The sequence below is a fragment of the Diadema antillarum genome, unplaced genomic scaffold (assembly GCF_040938485.1).
Source record: "Diadema antillarum isolate AM-2024a unplaced genomic scaffold, OU_Dant_1.0 seq00001629_RagTag, whole genome shotgun sequence".
In the NCBI taxonomy this organism is placed as follows: Eukaryota; Metazoa; Echinodermata; class Echinoidea; order Diadematoida; family Diadematidae; genus Diadema; species Diadema antillarum.
The window spans coordinates 141,457-150,617 of NW_027272338.1; positions in this window are offsets into that span (position 1 = coordinate 141,457).

Below are 9,161 nucleotides of genomic sequence, written 5' to 3' on the forward strand. Positions count from 1 at the left end.
GCTTTGTTTGCTTCTAGTGTTTGCTCCTTTACCTGCAATGCGGAGGCCACGTTGTGTGTGGACACCAGACATTGTTGCCAATTCAGGCAGAAAAACTGTGTTTCAAGCATCAGCAAAATACTGTCATTTCCAGATAAGTTTCCGTTCCTTTGTTAAATTGATCTGCATAGCAATAAAATTTTGTATGTAAATGAGTAAAAAAAGGAGAAAAAAAAAGGAGATAGAATACGCTTCAAATGTTTGGCAGGTTCACTTCATTTTCTTGGGAACCTTTAACCCTTTTTTGATTAAGAGCCTTTTGTTTGTGGGATCACAGACTTACTGATGGACTGGTTTTTACCCTAGCTTGTCTACACTTGCAACTGCTACATGATTACCCAAATTGGAATATTCCTTGTGTGAGTGAGTGGCCGCGGTAGAATATCTGTACTGAAGCACAGCAAACTCTTGATTTATATGGAGCGTCGTTACCCTTTGAATGACAGATTGTAGTCCTTTTGCATCATTATTTCAAGTGCCGCATAATCATCCTTCCTGGACAACTAACACTTGTATGGGTGAGAAATGAAACCTTGTCAAGTGCATCTTGGAAGCGCACATTTTGCATGTTTGTATTGTATCTGGAGCTACATGTACACCAGAGGTGAAGCACCGTACCCATGGGACATTTTTGCGATTGGAAAGTAAGGAAACACATGGCAGCACAAAAATCTCAAGCTTTTACCTCATGTACCAAGAGTGCACAAAGGCTGATTGGGATTGTGTGCAGAGGAAGTAGCCAACTGAACGCTATCAAAGCTTTAACTCAACTCTGGGTAGCAGACTTATTTCATGCAGACTCTGTTAAATATCTGCCCATTCAGTCATATTTTCCTTCTGCTGTGCTAGCTTTCCCATAGATAACCCATTGGGAAGATGATCATTTAAGCTTACCAAAGCCAAAGGTTTGAGGTACATATAACTGTTGGGCTCACTCATTTTCTAGCATTTGTTAAGTGTGTCGTGCTGTATGCCGTTTGGTCTGTTTTGAAGCACAGAATTAGACTTCATTCAAACCTGGTGGCCCATTTCACAAAGAGGCTTGCAAAGTATTGTATTTGACATGATTACAGTTACCATGGCAACAGCTTCAGTACCCACAAGTCCAACTGATTGGTAGTTTTGCAAGATAGATTTTAATTACAAGTATTACAGGTATCTGCATGAAATAGGCTCCTAAGCCCTCTTTCGTAGAGACATTTGCAATTTAAATTGTATGTTGCTGTATTTGCAAGCACTACAGCACTAGGAAGAATTACCTACTGTATCAATCAGCCATATGCATTGATGTTGTCACCATGGCAACTGGAGTTATTGCCATTTACAATAATTCCTTTTGTCATCTTTACTACATATTCCCGGTCTCATGTTTGTTGTGTTTTATTTTTATTTTTATTTGAAAGTTCAGCTGTGGACGCTGGGATGTTTCATAAGATGCCTGCTTGTGAGTGGTTACTGGAATTCAACTCTACCAGTGTACCGCAAGTGATACATACTGTTTAGTGAAAAGATGCACATGATGGGATAGTCCTGAAATGTACTTAACGCAGTGAATACTGATGCATTATATTCTCCTGTTTTAGTTTCTATCGTCATTCGCGAGTAAAAGAAATGAGCAGCCTAAATACGTAGAAGTGAAAATGAAATGCTTGGAACGAGCTTTACTGCGTGGTCTCCAGGAATCTGTCCCATTAGGAACAACTCAATTGTGCCATTTGTATCATAATGTGTACAGTAAGTGATAAGTACAACTTTATTCAATTGATCAAGCTATTGAAAGCAGAAGCAGAAAATTGTACAGTAATTTTCCTTTCGCTGACAAAAAAAAAAGTGTTACAAACTGCCTTTGTCCTGTGTTTGTTCTTGTTCATGTTTTGTTTTTTGTGTCAATCAAGCAGTTATATTGGCTTTGATTCTTTTGATTTGTAAGAACAAGGATATCTCGGGGCTTTTTTTATTACATTCTGTGATGCCAAAAATTGATACTTTTAGAAGTTTGTATCATGATTGTAGTAACTGTGGCATTGTAGTGTATGCATTCAAACTTAGCTATGATCAGCTGTAGATATGCTTCAAGTATTTAGCACCAGGCGACTGAATGTCATTGTACTGTAGGCTAATTCACCCTTCATGATGCCAAACATTTAAGATTGCTCTTCATATTCGTTAATTACATCAAACATTTTCTCTTTTTTTTTTTTTCAAGTAACACTAGTTTTAAGTTTGGACTGTAACTTTCAGAGCATTTCTGCTCTGTTATACAAGGAGAGAGAAGTTATGTAATGAAGTGTTATAATCCTTGTCACACTGTCAAGACTGATTCAAACGAGATTAAAAGAAACAGGAATGCTGTATGTACAGATTAGTGAACTATCGTTGAAGGTATGTTCGATTGACCCATTTGTCGGCAACAGTAACTAGACATCTTTCCATTGCAATGCGATCTATACTAAAAGTATAATTGTAAGGAAGAATGAGAGGTATAGGATAGCTCCCTTGAAGGGTTAGATAGAAAATTGAATTGCAATTTGTATGATTATTGTAGTGTACATAGTGTAAAATTATATATACTAGATATTGGTTTTCTTTTCTCTCTCTCTCTCTACAAAAGCCATTTATTAGTAAAAGAAAGGGCATGTGACTGAGGTACGTTGAAACTATTTGAGGTCACCATGCAAAAGCAATGAATAACTTGGTCTGATGGTAAAAGACAAGTAACATTGTGTGCTGATGTGCAAATTGTGCGGAGAACATCACTGTAGATAGCGTGACGAATAGTGTTGCTTTATTTTGTCGCTTCGTTTCTTTGCCCTGTGTGAAACGGCTGGATTACGATTTGGATTAAGCCAAGTGTTGTTATTCATGCAGTGTTGATGTTTTATTTTATTTATCATTATCTTCTTTTTTCTATTCAAAAGAGCATGTTCATGTGGATGCTGTTCTTGTGATACATTATGTAGGTGCAAATTGGTGCAATGCAGTGACTATAAGGTGTACAGTAACTGGCTAATGCTGTACAAAAGTGTGTGTGAACATCGCAGAGTTGGGATAATGGCGAAATCAGCAGATGCTTGAACAGAAAAAGAATCGATACGAGCTTCTATCATTGTAGTATAGAGATAGAATTATGTGATTCTTTGTGTTTTAGGCTATCCTGTCTAAAGTGAATAGTCGTTAAAACATGGTTCAGGTCACTATGGTGAAAAATAATTAGATTGTTTATCATAACAGTGCATTTTGAAATCAAATGAGGCATATCATTTGTATTTATCTAAAATATCCGATACGTGGTATACACTGTACCTATAAATGAAAATATAAATTTTATTTTGCGTTTTTGCTTCTTTTTTTTTTATTTGGGAGATAGGATACGTGAAAGTAATTGACACTTTGCTACGCATTTGTAAGACCACCTATCGTAACAGAGTACCAAAGTGATGATGTCACAGTCTTTTGTTATGGCTTGGTGCTGGTTCCACACTAAATGCCCTTACACATGGCTTTGGGCAGTGGGTTGGAATCAGGTATGAACGTGGTTAGCAGCACTATTATTCACAGATATCCAGGCCAGATGAGGTTGTTTAGAACCGGTTTCCATGGCAGTGAATGGCTATGATGTCACACTTTGTTACTTAAGCTCACAGGCTTTGATCTGATATTAAACTCTAGGAGCAAAATGGTGTTTGGAATAGAGGGAAAATCCAAGGAAGGGCAAGACTAAATGCATCTCACGAGTATTTTAGAGCTCAGCTGTGCCTACACACGAATCCCACAGACTTGATTTTGTAAATAATTTGTTTCACAACAAAAAGTATCACGGAATGTATTTGTATGCACATTGACTGTAAAATTTGGTGCAGTGTGTAAAGATATATTTGTTTTCCTTGTCCTTTTTTTTTTCCTCTGCAGATTTCTTAAATTTTTACTCTTTACTCTATGTTCAGTTTATGGAAAGCAGGCAAGGGACGATGAATTATTTGTGCACATGTTGTACTAAGATTCCTCCATGCCCGATAACGCTAAGATTTCAGACATGAACTCTGTAAATGGTCTGCTCATCTTGGTATTATTCAAAATGTTGAGATCCAGAATGATTAATCGTGTGTGTATAGATCCTAAAAGAAGAATCATTATAGAACATTTATCATTCATATATATATTTTTCCCATTTTTTTTTCCTGTAGCTAAGTAGATTATTGTGCATAACTTGAATAAAATGCAAAGGATGTGTGTAGTTGATGTCTTTTTCTTTGTTTTGATGTAGCATCTTTCACAACATCATAATGCTCAAAGCACTTTATTAAAGCGTATTACATGGAAGAATTGTAACTGGTCTGCCATGATTTGCAGGTGTTTCCAACAGGCCCCTGGGTAGTGGGCTTGTACTGAGGTGAATCCATGATGTTGAAATTTGCTCGCACAGTTAGTCATGTAGAAGAAATATGCTGTCCCTCTAACTGTCGCATGAGCAAGATGCGACAGATGATTATTTCAATTTATGATAGTATTCCTTCAGGAAGGAGAAACAAATTATGCTTTGAGCTCTTGATGAGGTTTGACAACATCTATGTCATTGAGATTGCTTTTGTTTTCTTTGTATGTTTGTTGTCTTTTTCATTATCGTAAAATCATTCTCCATGTTGAATTATACTAGGAAAGCATTAGATAACCGGCATCTTCTACATATTTGCTAAGACTTAATTTTAGAAAACCTATATTTAATGTAACCACTGTCTGTCAGATGAGTGCAGGCAAGTACAATGTAAGTGAAAACTAAAATTGGGATTATTGCAATAGAATTTATTCAAAAGATTTATCCTGGGCAAGAGTAACTGTAGAAAACAGATGGTTAGTACTTGCTAATGGCTTATTCAATTGTACTTACAGAGTACTGCCTTTGATATTGCAACTTAATATTCACATGTTTTTGAAGATTTTGTAGGTTTCAAATAATTCATTGAATGCATGTGAATTGAAGCTAGTGTATTACACAGCTAGAGAAAGGCATTGTATGTTTAAGAAAACAGATATGTCACAGACATTTTCCTCACCTGTTCAGAGGTAAAAGCCAACTGACTTTACTTAGTAGCGTTTATTGTCCTGATAGTTAGTGGGGTGAACTGTAGGTAGACTCTGATCATTCCGTGTAGCTGCTTGAAGGTGAATGTTACCAGGGAAGAACAGCCATCGTAGAAATATATCCTCCCTCTTTTGTACGTACATGTGGGGTGCAGTGGTGCACTCGGACTCTCCTGCAAGTGCCTTATGATAGAGCCATATCCGATTGGCCGTCTAAATCGTCGTTTGTCATTCGTAAGCACAGTGCTTGATGGCAGTTGTTATTTGCTAGGACATGATAGTAGGCAAAGTGTTTCAGGATAGTCTATCTTAATTTCTCATTAAGTAGTGTTGTATATTGTCATAGCGTAAAAAATGTACATGGGGTACTGTATAAGTCATATATTTAGCAACCACAATCATGTGGTAAAACTGGGACATGCAAGACGGCCTCGCTTGTGGTTTGATGCGTGATTGAGAATCACAGTGATGGAATTAGAAATAAGTGTTGTCCTCGTTTGAGAGCAAAATTAGCAATTTCCCGCTGTGCAGGTGAGAGACAATATATTTGTGATCACAGGAGACAGTATTTTGCTGTCTTAATATTGCATGATATTGGTCAGCTCACAAAGTCTGCAAAAACCCAAAACCACTGCAAAATATGTGATGTATACAGTATGAACCATTTATTAGACATGTCCTGAAAGGGCACTTATAAGTTTACTCATGTGAGAAGTTGTATGTCTCTCTATTGCATATTCGTGATACTGCAGTCTCTGCTTTGATAAACTCTTTTCTCTATGTCACCTTTTTTTTTAGGTATTTTTTTTTTACAACAAAATCTAAGAAAAGGTTGTTGAAGCTGTACTGTTTGTGTGAGTTGGACATGCTGTCAGTACTCCAAGCTCTGTTCGTTCGCCCGTAGCTTTATTTTTGCTCTCTCTCTATCTGACTGCACATGATGAAGCACAAGAGTAGCTACTTGTCAGTATATTCAACGTGAAATAGTGGATTCCTTAGGAAACTGCTTCAAATAATTATTAACAAGTCTCACATCCCTGAGAGTCTTGTGTCCGATTATGTTTCCCCTAGTAATTTTCCATTTCTATGTTCTTCAGATTTGTACAACCGTTGATGTTATATTTGGCAGTTATATGAAACAAAACAACTATTTTTCCTAAATGTGTAGCATCTATGTTTAGTATTGCTTTATGTTTCTTTGGAAGCTTTCATTTCTCATTTGAACGGCTATTCATCTAATAATGCATCTTGCGTGAAGGATTCCAAAAGTTTATTTGTTACTTGCAAAAAAATGCGAATTTTGTATAAATTCATATGAATCCTGTTCAAATTTTTTTTGAGCAGTGTGCCATTCCATATGGAATGAATGAGCTTTTTTTTTTCTCTCACAGAAGTATAGTATCAATGGATTGTACTCCAAATGTTGACAAAAACTTTCTTACGAAGTGAATAAAGAGAGACTCATAAAAGCAGAGATGCTTGGAATGTGATGTCTCATTAAAGATAAAAATGTATTATTGGTGTTTCATTTTTGTTCGTAGTCATTGTGTGTGTGTGTGTGTGTGTGTGTGTGTGTGTGCATGTGTGTGTGTGTGGGTTTGTGTATGCAGTCTTCATGTCACAGGTAAAAAGATGAGAAATGGCCTGTACAAATGAGGCTGCCTTTTTGGTTCAAATTGTGTTCAATTGGGCTGAAAAAAAGGCAAAACAAAAAAGCACCAACCATTCACAGCTGAAGGAATAGAACTGCTGTGAATACAGTAGCTGACTGGAACACCTCTACCTTCTCATGCAGTCTGCATGTACAGTGTACCTCAAACATGGTTCCTCAATACCTTCAGACAAATTTAAAAATTTTAAATAAAAATAAATTTGATCACAACCTTTTGATTATAAAGGGATGGTACAGTATTGATGGAGATGAGAATTAGGCTTTGAACTTTTTGCGAGATACCAAGAAAACACCTATGAAATAGTACAGAGCATACCATTTTGAGAGGAATTCAAAGTTTATTTGATGAAAATCGGGTTTGGAATGACTGAAACATCCAAAAACAAAGTAAAAAAAAAGCGATCGTAATAAAAGGTGGGTCCCACACTTTATTAAAATCGCTCTGTTTTGGATATCTCGGCTATTTCAAAACCAATTTTCATCAAATAAACATTGGATTCCTCATGGAATTACATGCTCTGTCATATTTCATAAGAGGTTTCTCATTTTCTCACCAAAATATGTTAGAAACCTGAAATTAGGTCTCAACCAAAACTATACGATCCCTTTAAGCTTGAATTCAATTACCATTTCTGCCATTCCAATGTACTTTCAGAAGCCAACTGTGGTATCCCACAATTTAATTCATATTTTTAGTGCATTGTATTTTCATATTTTTGGTTCATGCATAACATGATCTCTCAAGAAAAAAAAAGGAAAACATCCCACACACACAACAAACCACAAATAATCAAATCCAAGAATTAGTTAACAAGAGCATAGGAAAGTAAAATACACACACAAAAAAAAAACACAAATAAACATGAAAATCATCAAAATACACAAAATTTACATATTGATTTCTTTATTATGAGCATCTTGATAACATACTAATATTGCACATGATGATATTTTGTAAGTTGTAAGCAACAGTCATTGTGAATACAGAACTCTTAAAAAATAATTATCTGAGCTAAGCTGGTATTCACCATCTTGTTAGTGAGGCAAAATCATTTTACAGCCATTAATTCTTAATTTTTACCTGCTGTGGCCAATCAGCATTACAAGCAGGTTTAATGAAAAAGAAAGTATCAAAGAGGAAAAATCTGCATTTCTGGCACATTTTTTCAATAAAGTTGTGATACCTCACACAGTCAGGAAAAGAACATGCCAACACACACACACACACACACACACACACACACATAAAGCCCATATACTCGTGTCGTACAGATAGTAAACAAGTATTCAGCATTTGCAAAGTTCCATGCCTTTGAGGGCTCAGTGGACCACGTACATTTACTTCCAAATGAAAATACAAGGACTGCTTGTTGCCTGTGAAAGCATATGTTTGAATGCAAATGCATTATTTCTTCTTCTTTCTTTTTTTCTACCTGGATTAGTAGTGAAAGCACAAGACAAGATACAGTACCAAAGTGTGACATCATAGCCATTCATTGCCTGGAAGCTGGTTCTAAGCAACCTCACATAGCCTGAATATCAGTAAAACATAGTTTCAAAATAAAACCAAGCTCGAACAAACAGTGACATCATCACTTCATTCCCCTACAGACCTGTTCAGTTTGGGCACTGTTTTTAATGTTAAGGTCTTTTTTAGCCGTAACTGGGGGCTTCAGTACATTTAATGTTAAGGTCTTTTTTAGCCGTAACTGGGGGCTTCAGTACATATCTAACAATAGCTGATTTATGCACCGACATAGCAATGCACCTGATTCATTGCATAACCCATTGAATCACTTTTATTTTTCTAATTTTGGGAGTCCCCTAGTTATGGCTGACATTGATTACAGTGTTTTAAACTGATTGGCCCGAATTCACGTAGGTAGTACAATCTTTGTCCATGGTTTAAACCATGGACAAAGACCGTAGTTTTGTGTGGGGCGCCACGTGTCGCATGGCCTATTTCGTTACGAAATCAGTCATTTTGTCAACGAAATGTTAACATTTTGTAACAAAATGAACATTTCGTCACGAAATGACTGATTTCATAATGAAATAGGCCTTGCGAAAATTGGCGCCCCATTTCTTTGTCCATGGTTTAAACCATGGACAAAGATTGTACCACCTTCGTGAATTCGGGCCAATAGGTCTAAATGTTTCACTTCCTGCTAACATAAAAAGAGCAGGATGCTGAAATTGAGACAACAAACTTGTTTGAGACTTCCCTGCTAACTGGGTGCTTTAGTTCCCTCTGAACACATCACATATTCAACATTATATATCACTCTTAACAATCACTTTTACCAGTATTTTGATATACACACAAGTACAGATATCTGCATAGATTACAAATGGAGAAGTAACATTGATT